Below are 12,077 nucleotides of genomic sequence, written 5' to 3'. Positions count from 1 at the left end.
CCTTCTCCTGATCGAGAGACAGGAAGGCGCTCGACAGACCAGCCCTCTGGGAATGGTGGATGATGTCCCGGACCAGATGGATGTTATCATAAATGGTTCGGTCCGGGACGGTGTAGGACTGGTCAGGGTGGATCATGTGGTCCAGCACGGTGCCGAGCCGAGAAGACATGGCTCGGGCGAAGATTTTGTAGTCCGTGCTGAGGAGGGAGACCGGGCGCCAGTTTTTAAGAAGGCGGAGATCCCCCTTCTTCGGCAGCAGGGCAATCACGGCCCTGCGCCACGAAAGGGGCATCTCCCCGGTAGCAATGCTCTCCCCCAGGACCCCCGCGAAGTCGCTCCCCAAGACGTCCCAGAACGCCCTGAAGAACTCCACGGTCAGCCCGTCTAGTCCCGGGGTTTTGCCCCTAGAAAGACCGTCGAGTGCGCCGGTCAGCTCCCCCAGACTTATAGGGGAGTCGAGCTTTCCGGCGCACTCCGGGCCGACCTGCGGCAGGTCCTCCCACAAAACTCTGCAAGCTTCCTCACTGGACGGATCCGGAGAGAAAAGGGCAGTGTAGTAATCTCGGGCAATGGCCCTGATGCCCTCCGGATCCGAGACAAGTGATCCGTCGTCGGCCAGCAGCGTAAAGAGCTGCTTACGGACCCCGTGCCTTTTTTCCAGTGAGTAGAAGAAGGGAGAGCCACGGTCCATCTCCTTAAGGAAACAGATCCGCGACCTCACGAACGCGCCCCGAGACCCGACCAGTTGCAGGTCCCGCAGCGCGCCCTTCTTCTCATCGTACACCGACCGCAGGGCCGGGTCCGCGTCGGGCTGACGGAGACGTGCCTCCAGGTCGAGCACCTCCTTCTCCAACTCCTCGACCCTGGATTTGCGTCTCTTTGTCGACCCCTTCGCGTACTCTTGACAGAAAACTCGGACGTGAGCTTTGCCCACGTCCCACCATAGCCTCAAGGAGGGGAAGTCTCCGCGCTTCCTTCTCCAGCCGGCCCAGAAGCGACGGAACGAGTCCAGGAACCGCTGGTCTTCCAACAACAGGTTATTAAAATGCCAGAACGCGGACCCTGTCCGAGCGCAGAACTAAGTGAGCTCCGCCCACACCAGACGGTAGTCCGTGCACGGAACCTGCTGTATAGAAGCAGCCGGAACGCAGGACACGTACGCCTTCGAAACGTAAAGGCGGTCGAGTCTGGACGCTCCGACTCCAGGTGACACAAAGGTGAACACGCTGGAGTCAGGATGGAGATTTCGCCAGACATCCACTAAGTCGAAGGACCTGACCAGGTCCCGCAACTTACTCACACCTCGCGTGCAGTGCAGGGTACCGTGACGGTCCCGGACCCCGAGGGTGCAATTGAAATCCCCCCCGAGGACGATGCACTCGCCAGCGTCGATGGAGCCGAGATGAGTGGACACTTCTTCAAAGAAGCTCGCTTGCTGCTGCGTGCCCAGGGGAGCGTACACATTCACAAAGTGAAGCACCGCCCCCCCCCAGACGCACAGTCAGGTGCAGCAACCGGCCTGGCACTGGCTCCTTGACCCCCAAGATCACCGGCTGAAAATGCGGGGCCAACAAGATAGCCACCCCGCCAGAATTGGAGGCTAGGTGACTCATGTAGACCCCCCCTCGCCACTCCAGGAGCCACGTGGCTTCGTCTCCCGGAACGGTATGGGTTTCTTGCAGGAAGCACAACGCATACTTCCCGTCCCTGAGGACAATACTTAACTGATAATCTTTTAAATGAAAACCAAATCAACAAAATTGGGATAAATCAGGCACAGCCCCTAATTCAGGTCAGCTGTAAAACCAAGAACAAAGTTTAAAGGAAACTTACAAACTTTAAATCAAAATGTGATTAAAGGGGTCAACAAAACACCCCAGTCCCCGCGGTGCCCACCGAGCACGGAAGGCCTCGAGAGTGCCAGCAGACACCGCGTGCTCCTTCTCCAGGGACATCCGGCAGCGAACGTAGCCACGGAAGAGGGACAAACAATCGGGCGGGACTCCCCCGTCGATCGCCCGCTGCCTGGACCTGTTAATGGCCAACTTGGCCAGGCCCAGGAGCAGGTTCACGAGGAGGTCCTCCTCCTTCCCGACCCCCTTCCGCACCGGGTGCCCATAGATCAGGAGCGTGGGGCTGAAGTGCAAACAAAACATCAATAAAAGGTTTTTCAAATAACTAAAAAGGGAGTGCAGCCTACAACACCCTATGTATACATGGTCCACGGACTCCACAAGACCGCAAAAAGGGCACGTGTCCTGAGAGTCCGTGAACCTATGCATCCTCTTATTATAAGGGACTGCTGCATGCAACACCCTCCAACCCAGGTCCCCGATAGAAAGGGGGAGGACACCTCCGTAGAGGGCCTCCCATCGGGGGCCTCCGCCGCCGGACGGCAACAAGGCACGCCAAGGCGTGTCCGGGCGACGGACAAGGGCGAGAAAATGGAAGGTGTGCAGCAGCAGTCCGTACAAGAAGCCCCTCTTTGCCGTGCCAAAAGGCACAGAGGGCATGTCCCCAAGGCGGCTCATATTGCGGGGCACCAGCACCCGAGGGAGGGTTCGGGGCTTGGGGCCAATGTGGAATTCCGTCCGAACAGGGGAACGCTCAGACGGAAGACCACCGCGCACCTGGGCCGCCTCAAGACCCAAAATAACGTCGGGTCCGAGCACGACCGTTCTCAGGTCCTGGATGGCATCGGCTGCGACCTGGACACTCACAGACGCGCGTCGCGCCAACTCCTGCGGGAGCATCCAGCCCAGTCCTCCGCCACCCAGCACGTCCCCGATCCTGGTCACCCCTGCGGCCACAGCCCTCCTCTCCGCCAACCACTGAAAAGGACGGAGGGGCGGATTCCTGAGCAGCGGCTCTCTGACGATAGCCGCTACTCCTGACGGGGGAGAGCTGCGTCGCGAGGCCACCACTTTCCAGACTTTGATCAGGTCCTGGTAAAAGACGGGCAACGCCTGCAAGGAGCCACCGAGGCCCAGCTGTTCTATAAACAGGAGCTGCACGTCATAATTCAGGCCGTGCACCTGACGGAAGAAATACGTCATCAGGGCACACCATCTAGGAGGAGGCTCAACGTAGAGGTATCGCTGCAGGGTCTGAAGGCGGAAAGTCGCCACCTGTGTGCGTAGGCACACTGGCGCCTGACCACCCTCCCTAAGCGGGAGACTCAGAACCTCGGCAGCGACCCAGTGCAATCTTTTGTCCCAGAAGAAGTCGACTAACAATCTCTGGATTCTTGTGACAAAGTCCGGGGGAGGGGTCAAAGTGACCAGCCGATACCACAACATGGCAGCGATCAGCTGGTTTATGACCAGAACTCGACCTCGGTAAGATAGCACTCGGAGCAGTCCTGTCCAGCGCCGCAGGCGAGCGGTGACTTTCGTCTCCAGTTCCTGCCAGTTTGCCAGCCAGGATTCCTCAGCGGGGCAGAGATGGACCCCCAGGTAGAGGAGGCTGGTCCTGCTCCAGGTGAAAGGCCTGAGCTCCTCGGGTAGGGGATCCATCTGCCACTGACCGACCAGGAGTCCAGAACATTTACCCCAGTTGATCCTGGCAGAAGAAGCGGCAGAGTAGACCTCCTGGCACTCGCGCATCCTCCGCAGGTCAGCCGGGTCACTAAACATAAGGAGCACGTCATCGGCGTAAGCCGAAAGGACCACCCCGATGCCCGGCCCGCGCAGAACCAATCCCGACAACCTCCTCCGCAAGAGGCGCAGGAAAGGCTCCACGCAAATAGAATACAACTGGCCAGACAGGGGGCAGCCCTGACGTACCCCTCTCCCAAAGCGAAGGGGCGCCGTCAGGGACCCGTTAACCTTCACTAGACACTCCGCGGCAGTGTACAGAAGTCGGATCCGGGCGACAAAATGCGTCCCGAACCCGAAAGCTCGCAGAGTTCCGAGTAAGTATTCGTGATCCACCCTGTCGAACGCCTTCTCCTGATCGAGAGACAGGAAGGCGCTCGACAGACCAGCCCTCTGGGAATGGTGGATGATGTCCCGGACCAGATGGATGTTATCATAAATGGTTCGGTCCGGGACGGTGTAGGACTGGTCAGGGTGGATCATGTGGTCCAGCACGGTGCCGAGCCGAGAAGACATGGCTCGGGCGAAGATTTTGTAGTCCGTGCTGAGGAGGGAGACCGGGCGCCAGTTTTTAAGAAGGCGGAGATCCCCCTTCTTCGGCAGCAGGGCAATCACGGCCCTGCGCCACGAAAGGGGCATCTCCCCGGTAGCAATGCTCTCCCCCAGGACCCCCGCGAAGTCGCTCCCCAAGACGTCCCAGAACGCCCTGAAGAACTCCACGGTCAGCCCGTCTAGTCCCGGGGTTTTGCCCCTAGAAAGACCGTCGAGTGCGCCGGTCAGCTCCCCCAGACTTATAGGGGAGTCGAGCTTTCCGGCGCACTCCGGGCCGACCTGCGGCAGGTCCTCCCACAAAACTCTGCAAGCTTCCTCACTGGACGGATCCGGAGAGAACAGGGCAGTGTAGTAATCTCGGGCAATGGCCCTGATGCCCTCCGGATCCGAGACAAGGGATCCGTCGTCGGCCAGCAGCGTAAAGAGCTGCTTACGGACCCCGTGCCTTTTTTCCAGTGAGTAGAAGAAGGGAGAGCCACGGTCCATCTCCTTAAGGAAACAGATCCGCGACCTCACGAACGCGCCCCGAGACCCGACCAGTTGCAGGTCCCGCAGCGCGCCCTTCTTCTCATCGTACACCGACCGCAGGGCCGGGTCCGCGTCGGGCTGACGGAGACGTGCCTCCAGGTCGAGCACCTCCTTCTCCAACTCCTCAACCCTGGATTTGCGTCTCTTTGTCGACCCCTTCGCATACTCTTGACAGAAAACTCGGACGTGAGTCTTGCCCACTTCCCACCATAGCCTCAAGGAGGGGAAGCCTCCCCGCTTCCTTCTCCAGCCGGCCCAGAAGCGACGGAACGAGTCCAGGAACCGCTGGTCTTCCAACAACAGGTTATTAAAATGCCAGAACGCGGACCCCGTCCGAGCGCAGAACGAAGTGAGCTCCGCCCACACCAGACGGTAGTCCGTGCACGGAACCTGCTGTATAGAAGCAGCCGGAACGCAGGACACGTACGCCTTCGAAACGTAAAGGCGGTCGAGTCTGGACGCTCCGACTCCAGGTGACACAAAGGTGAACACTCTGGAGTCAGGATGGAGATTTCGCCAGACGTCCACTAAGTCGAAGGACCTGACTAGGTCCCGCAACTTACTCACACCTCGCGTGCAGTGCGGGGTACCGTGACGGTCCCGGACCCCGAGGGTGCAATTGAAATCCCCCCCGAGGACGATGCACTCGCCAGCGTCGATGGAGCCGAGATGAGTGGACACTTCTTCAAAGAAGCTCGCTTGCTGCTGCGTGCCCAGGGGAGCGTACACATTCACAAAGTGAAGCACCGCCCCCCCCAGACGCACAGTCAGGTGCAGCAACCGGCCTGGCACTGGCTCCTTGACCCCCAAGATCTCCGGCTGAAAATGCGGGGCCAACAAGATAGCCACCCTGCCAGAATTGGAGGCTAGGTGACTCATGTAGACCCCCCCTCGCCACTCCAGGAGCCACGTGGCTTCGTCTCCCGGAACGGTATGGGTTTCTTGCAGGAAGCACAACGCATACTTCCCGTCCCTGAGGACAATACTTAACTGATAATCTTTTAAATGAAAACCAAATCAACAAAATTGGGATAAATCAGGCACAGCCCCTAATTCAGGTCAGCTGTAAAACCAAGAACAAAGTTTAAAGGAAACTTACAAACTTTAAATCAAAATGTGATTAAAGGGGTCAACAAAACACCCCAGTCCCCGCGGTGCCCACCGAGCACGGAAGGCCTCGAGAGTGCCAGCAGACACCGCGTGCTCCTTCTCCAGGGACATCCGGCAGCGAACGTAGCCGCGGAAGAGGGACAAACAATCGGGCGGGACTCCCCCGTCGATCGCCCGCTGCCTGGACCTGTTAATGGCCAACTTGGCCAGGCCCAGGAGCAGGTTCACGAGGAGGTCCTCCTCCTTCCCGACCCCCTTCCGCACCGGGTGCCCGTACATCAGGAGCGTGGGGCTGAAGTGCAAACAAAACATCAATAAAAGGTTTTTCAAATAACTAAAAAGGGAGTGCAGCCTACAACACCCTATGTATACATGGTCCACGGACTCCACAAGACCGCAAAATGGGCATGTGTCCTGAGAGTCCGTGAACCTATGCATCCTCTTATTATAAGGGACTGCTGCATGCAACACCCTCCAACCCAGGTCCCCGATAGAAAGGGGGAGGACACCTCCGTAGAGGGCATCCCATCGAGGGCCTCCGCCGCCGGACGGCAACAAGGCACGCCAGGGCGTGTCCGGTCGACGGACAAGGGTGAGAAAATGGAAGGTGTGCAGCAGCAGTCCATACAAAAAGCCCCTCTTTGCTGTGCCAAAAGGCACAGAGGGCATGTCCCCGAGGCGGCTCATATTGCGGGGCACCAGCACCCGAGGGAGGGTTCGGGGCTTGGGGCCAATGTGGAATTCCGTCCGAACAGGGGAACGCTCAGACGGAAGACCACCGCGCACCTGGGCCACCTCAAGACCCAAAATAACGTCAGGTCCGAGCACGACCGTTCTCAGGTCTTGGATGGCATCGGCTGCGACCTGGACACTCACAGACGCGCGTCGCGCCAACTCCTGCGGGAGCATCCAGCCCAGTCCTCCGCCACCCAGCACGTCCCCGATCCTGGTCACCCCTGCGGCCACAGCCCTCCTCTCCGCCAACCACTGAAAAGGACGGAGGGGCGGATTCCTGAGCAGCGGCTCTCTGACGATAGCCGCTACTCCTGACGGGGGAGAACTGCGTCGCGAGGCGACCACTTTCCAGACTTTGATCAGGTCCTGGTAAAAGACGGGCAACGCCTGCAAGGAGCCACCGAGGCCCAGCTGTTCTATAAACAGGAGCTGCACGTCATAATTCAGGCCGTGCACCTGACGGAAGAAATACGTCATCAGGGCACACCATCTAGGAGGAGGCTCAACGTAGAGGTATCGCTGCAGGGTCTGAAGGCGGAAAGTCGCCACCTGTGTGCCTGACCACCCTCCCTAAGCGGGAGACTCAGAACCTCGGCAGCGACCCAGTGCAATCTTTTGTCCCAGAAGAAGTCGACTAACAATCTCTGGATTCTTGTGACAAAGTCCGGGGGAGGGGTCAAAGTGACCAGCCGATACCACAACATGGCGGCGATCAGCTGGTTTATGACCAGAACTCGACCCCGGTAAGATAGCACTCGGAGCAGTCCTGTCCAGCGCCGCAGGCGAGCGGTGACTTTCGTCTCCAGTTCCTGCCAGTTTGCCGGCCAGGATTCCTCAGCGGGGCAGAGATGGACCCCCAGGTAGAGGAGGCTGGTCCTGCTCCAGGTGAAAGGCCTGAGCTCCTCGGGTAGGGGATCCATCTGCCACTGACCGACCAGGAGTCCAGAACACTTACCCCAGTTGATCCTGGCAGAAGCGGCAGAGTAGACCTCCTGGCACTCGCGCATCCTCCGCAGGTCAGCCGGGTCACTAAACATAAGGAGCACGTCATCGGCGTAAGCCGAAAGGACCACCCCGATGCCCGGCCCGCGCAGAACCAATCCCGACAACCTCCTCCGCAAGAGGCGCAGGAAAGGCTCCACGCAAATAGAATACAACTGGCCAGACAGGGGGCAGCCCTGACGTACCCCTCTCCCAAAGCGAAGGGGCGCCGTCAGGGACCCGTTAACCTTCACTAGACACTCCGCGGCGGTGTACAGAAGTCGGATCCGGGAGACAAAATGCGTCCCGAACCCGAAAGCTCGCAGAGTTCCGAGTAAGTATTCGTGATCCACCCTGTCGAACGCCTTCTCCTGATCGAGAGACAGGAAGGCGCTCGACAGACCAGCCCTCTGGGAATGGTGGATGATGTCCCGGACCAGATGGATGTTATCATAAATGGTTCGGTCCGGGACGGTGTAGGACTGGTCAGGGTGGATCATATGGTCCAGCACGGTGCCGAGCCGAGAAGACATGGCTCGGGCGAAGATTTTGTAGTCCGTGCTGAGGAGGGAGACCGGGTGCCAGTTTTTAAGAAGGCGGAGATCCCCCTTCGGCAGCAGGGCAATCACGGCCCTGCGCCACGAAAGGGGCATCTCCCCGGTAGCAATACTCTCCCCCAGGACCCCCGCGAAGTCGCTCCCCAAGACGTCCCAGAACGCCCTGAAGAACTCCACGGTCAGCCCGTCTAGTCCCGGGGTTTTGCCCCTAGAAAGACCGTCGAGTGCGCCGGTCAGCTCCCCCAGACTTATAGGGGAGTCGAGCTTTCCGGCGCACTCCGGGCCGACCTGCGGCAGGTCCTCCCACAAAACTCTGCAAGCTTCCTCACTGGACGGATCCGGAGAGAAAAGGGCAGTGTAGTAATCTCGGGCAATGGCCCTGATGCCCTCCGGATCCGAGACAAGGGATCCGTCGTCGGCCAGCAGCGTAAAGAGCTGCTTACGGACCCCGTGCCTTTTTTCCAGTGAGTAGAAGAAGGGAGAGCCACGGTCCATCTCCTTAAGGAAACAGATCCGCGACCTCCCGAACGCGCCCCGAGACCCGACCAGTTGCAGGTCCCGCAGCGCGCCCTTCTTCTCATCGTACACCGACCGCAGGGCCGGGTCCACGTCGGGCTGACGGAGACGTGCCTCCAGGTCGAGCACCTCCTTCTCCAACTCCTCGACCCTGGATTTGCGTCTCTTTGTCGACCCCTTCGCGTACTCTTGACAGAAAACTCGGACGTGAGTCTTGCCCACGTCCCACCATAGCCTCAAGGAGGGGAAGCCTCCCCGCTTCCTTCTCCAGCCGGCCCAGAAGCGACGGAACGAGTCCAGGAACCGCTGGTCTTCCAACAACAGGTTATTAAAATGCCAGTACGCGGACCCCGTCCGAGCGCAGAACGAAGTGAGCTCCGCCCACACCAGACGGTGGTCCGTGCACGGAACCTGCTGTATAGAAGCAGCCGGAACGCAGGACACGTACGCCTTCGAAACGTAAAGGCGGTCGAGTCTGGATGCTCCGACTCCAGGTGACACAAAGGTGAACACGCTGGAGTCAGGATGGAGATTTCGCCAGACGTCCACTAAGTCGAAGGACCTGACCAGGTCCCGCAACTTACTCACACCTCGCGTGCAGTGCGGGGTACCGTGACGGTCCCGGACCCTGAGGGTGCAATTGAAATCCCCCCCGAGGACGATGCACTCGCCAGCGTCGATGGAGCCGAGATGAGTGGACACTTCTTCAAAGAAGCTCGCTTGCTGCTGCGTGCCCAGGGGAGCGTACACATTCACAAAGTGAAGCACCGCCCCCCCCCCAGACGCACAGTCAGGTGCAGCAACCGGCCTGGCACCGGCTCCTTGACCCCCAAGATCTCCGGCTGAAAATGCGGGGCCAACAAGATAGCCACCCCGCCAGAATTGGAGGCTAGGTGACTCATGTAGACCCCCCCCTCGCCACTCCAGGAGCCACGTGGCTTCGTCTCCCGGAACGGTATGGGTTTCTTGCAGGAAGCACAACGCATACTTCCCGTCCCTGAGGACAACTGATGATGGAGAGTAGACTGATGAGGTGTAATTGGCCAGGTTGGATTTGTCCTGTTTTTTTGTACAAGACACACCTGGGCAATTTTCCATATAGCTGGATAGATGCTAGTGTTGTATCTGTACTGGAACAGCTGGGCTAAGGGAGCAATAATTCTGGAGCACAAGTCTTCAGTACTATTCTCGGAACATAGCCTTTGCAGTATCCAGTGCCTTCAGCCATTTCTTGATATCACATGAAGTGAATTGAATTGGCTGAAGACTGGCATCTGTGATGCTGAGGACCTCCGGAGGAGGCCGAGATGGATCATCCACACGACACTTCCGGCTGAAGATTCTTCCAAATGCTTAAGCCTTACCTTTTGCACTGCAGTGCTGGGCTCCCCCATCTTTGAGCATGGGGATATTTATGGAGCCACCTCCTCCAGTGCTGGATGTGGCAGGAGTGCAGAGCTTAGATCTGATCCATTGGTTGTGGAATTACTTAGCCCTGTCTATCACTTGCTTTTGCTGTTTGGCATGCAAGTAGTCCTGTGCTTAAGCTCCATCAGGTTGACACCTCATTTTTAGGTATGCCTGGTGCTGCTCCTGCACTCTTCATTGAACCAGGAATGATCCCCTGGCTTGGTGGTAATGATAGAGTGGGGGATATGCTAGGCCATGAGGTTATAGATTGTGGTTCTATACGATTCTGCTGCTGTTGATGGTGCCTCATGGTTGCCCAGTCTTGAGTTGCTATATCTATTTGAAATGTATCCCACACAACACGATGGAGAGTATCCTCAATGTGATGACAGGACTTCGTCTCCATAATGACTCTGCAGTGGTCACTCCCACCGATACTGTCATGGACAGATGCATCCGCAGCAGGCAGGTTGATGAGGATGAGGTCAAGTATGTTTTTCCCTCTTCTTGGTTCCCACACCGCCTGCTGCAGACCCAGTCTAGCAGTTATGTCCTTTAGGACTCGGCCCCAATTTGTAAACCCCATATGCCTTTTTATGCTTTTATCTACCTGTACAACACTCTAAGGGAATTCTAAGTGCAGAGAACTGAAAAAGGAAAGGAAAGGGACATCCAAAGATGCAACATCAGGTTTAACCTGTACCCTGACGACACCCAACTCTACTTCACTTCCACACCATCTGCATTGTCAGGGAGCAGCCTGACACCCAGTCCTGACTGAGGTACAATTTCCTCCAGTTAGATATGGGAAGAACTAAGCTACTGTCTTTGCCCAGCTCCAAATCCTGCTCCCTAGCCACCAACTCCATCCATCTCCCTCACCATTCTCTGAGGCTGAACCAAATTGTTTACGGTCTCACTGTCAAATATGACAGAGTTATCTGACAGCATACTTTCATCATATTTTCACTTCCATAACATTACCCATCTCCACCCAGCCTCAGCAGACTAAAACATTGTATGCTTTCAAGAAGGAGTTAGATATAGCCCTTGGGGTGAAAGGGATCAAAGGGTATGGGGAGAAAGCAGGAGCAGGCTATTGAGTTGGATGATCAGCCATGATAATGAACGGCGGAGCAGGCTGAAAGGGCCGAATGGCCTACCCGTGCTCCTAATTTCTATGTAACTCTTGCTGAAATGCTGCTGAAGCTCTGATCCATGCTTTTGCTACCTCCAGATTTGACTCTTCCCAATTCTTCAAAAGTAAAATAAGCTGATTCTGGAAATCTGAAATAAAAACAAAACCCTGGAAACGCTCAGCAGGTCTAGCAGCATTTGTGAAGAGAGGAAGCTGTTTCAGGTCGTAAATTCTGTCTCTCTCTCCACAGATGCTGCCAGACCTGCTAAGTATTTCTAGCATTTTCAGTTTTTATTCCAATTCTCTTCTGGCCACGCTCACATCATTCCTCCCCAAACCAAAGCTCATCCAAACTCTGCTGTCTATATCCTATCTCACACCAAGCCCAGTCCACCTATCACCTCCTTGCTCGTTGACATACATTGGCTCCTGGTCCAACAGTGGGGGACTGCGTTCGCGCACTCCCCTGAGGGAAAAAAACACCCCTGTTCGAAAATTCTCACACTAGTGTCCCTATCCCTTTCTATTCTGCAAACATCATAACCCTGAACAAACTCATCTCTGAGGAGAGAGTCATCAGTTTGGAAATGTTACAGGATTATGAGGATAGCATGGGACAGTGGGATTAGTTTAGGATTGCTTTAGTAAAGAGCTGCTGCAGACACGATGGCCGAATGGTCTGCTTTCTATCTAAGTCTGTCCACCCATTCCCAGTCTTGTTCTGTCATGATTATTAGGACAAAGGATAGAGAGAGTTGCATTAAAACTATAAATACCCTTTTCAAGTAACAAGGAGCTGCTGTGCGTCCATTGATGTGATGGTGAAACAGCTGGACACTAATGACAGTGATACACAGCACACCGGGCCCGTCTCGTTCTACTGTCAGTCTCTTCTGCCAGCATGCCATTTGTGAGCTAACTCAGCAATGTGAAATACATTTTAAAGAGATTTTA

At 56.7% G+C, this 12,077-nt stretch overlaps 1 protein-coding gene across 1 annotated transcript in view; it reads left to right on the top strand.

Moving 5' to 3' along the window:
* The window catches only part of LOC121285445 (MYC binding protein), a 43,854-nt gene that overhangs the window by 30,645 nt on the left and 1,132 nt on the right, over positions 1-12,077 (top strand). The window lies entirely within an intron of this gene.

The sequence above is a fragment of the Carcharodon carcharias genome, chromosome 13, assembly GCF_017639515.1.
Source record: "Carcharodon carcharias isolate sCarCar2 chromosome 13, sCarCar2.pri, whole genome shotgun sequence".
NCBI lineage: Eukaryota > Metazoa > Chordata > Chondrichthyes > Lamniformes > Lamnidae > Carcharodon > Carcharodon carcharias.
This window is presented reverse-complemented; position numbering and strand designations above follow the sequence as displayed.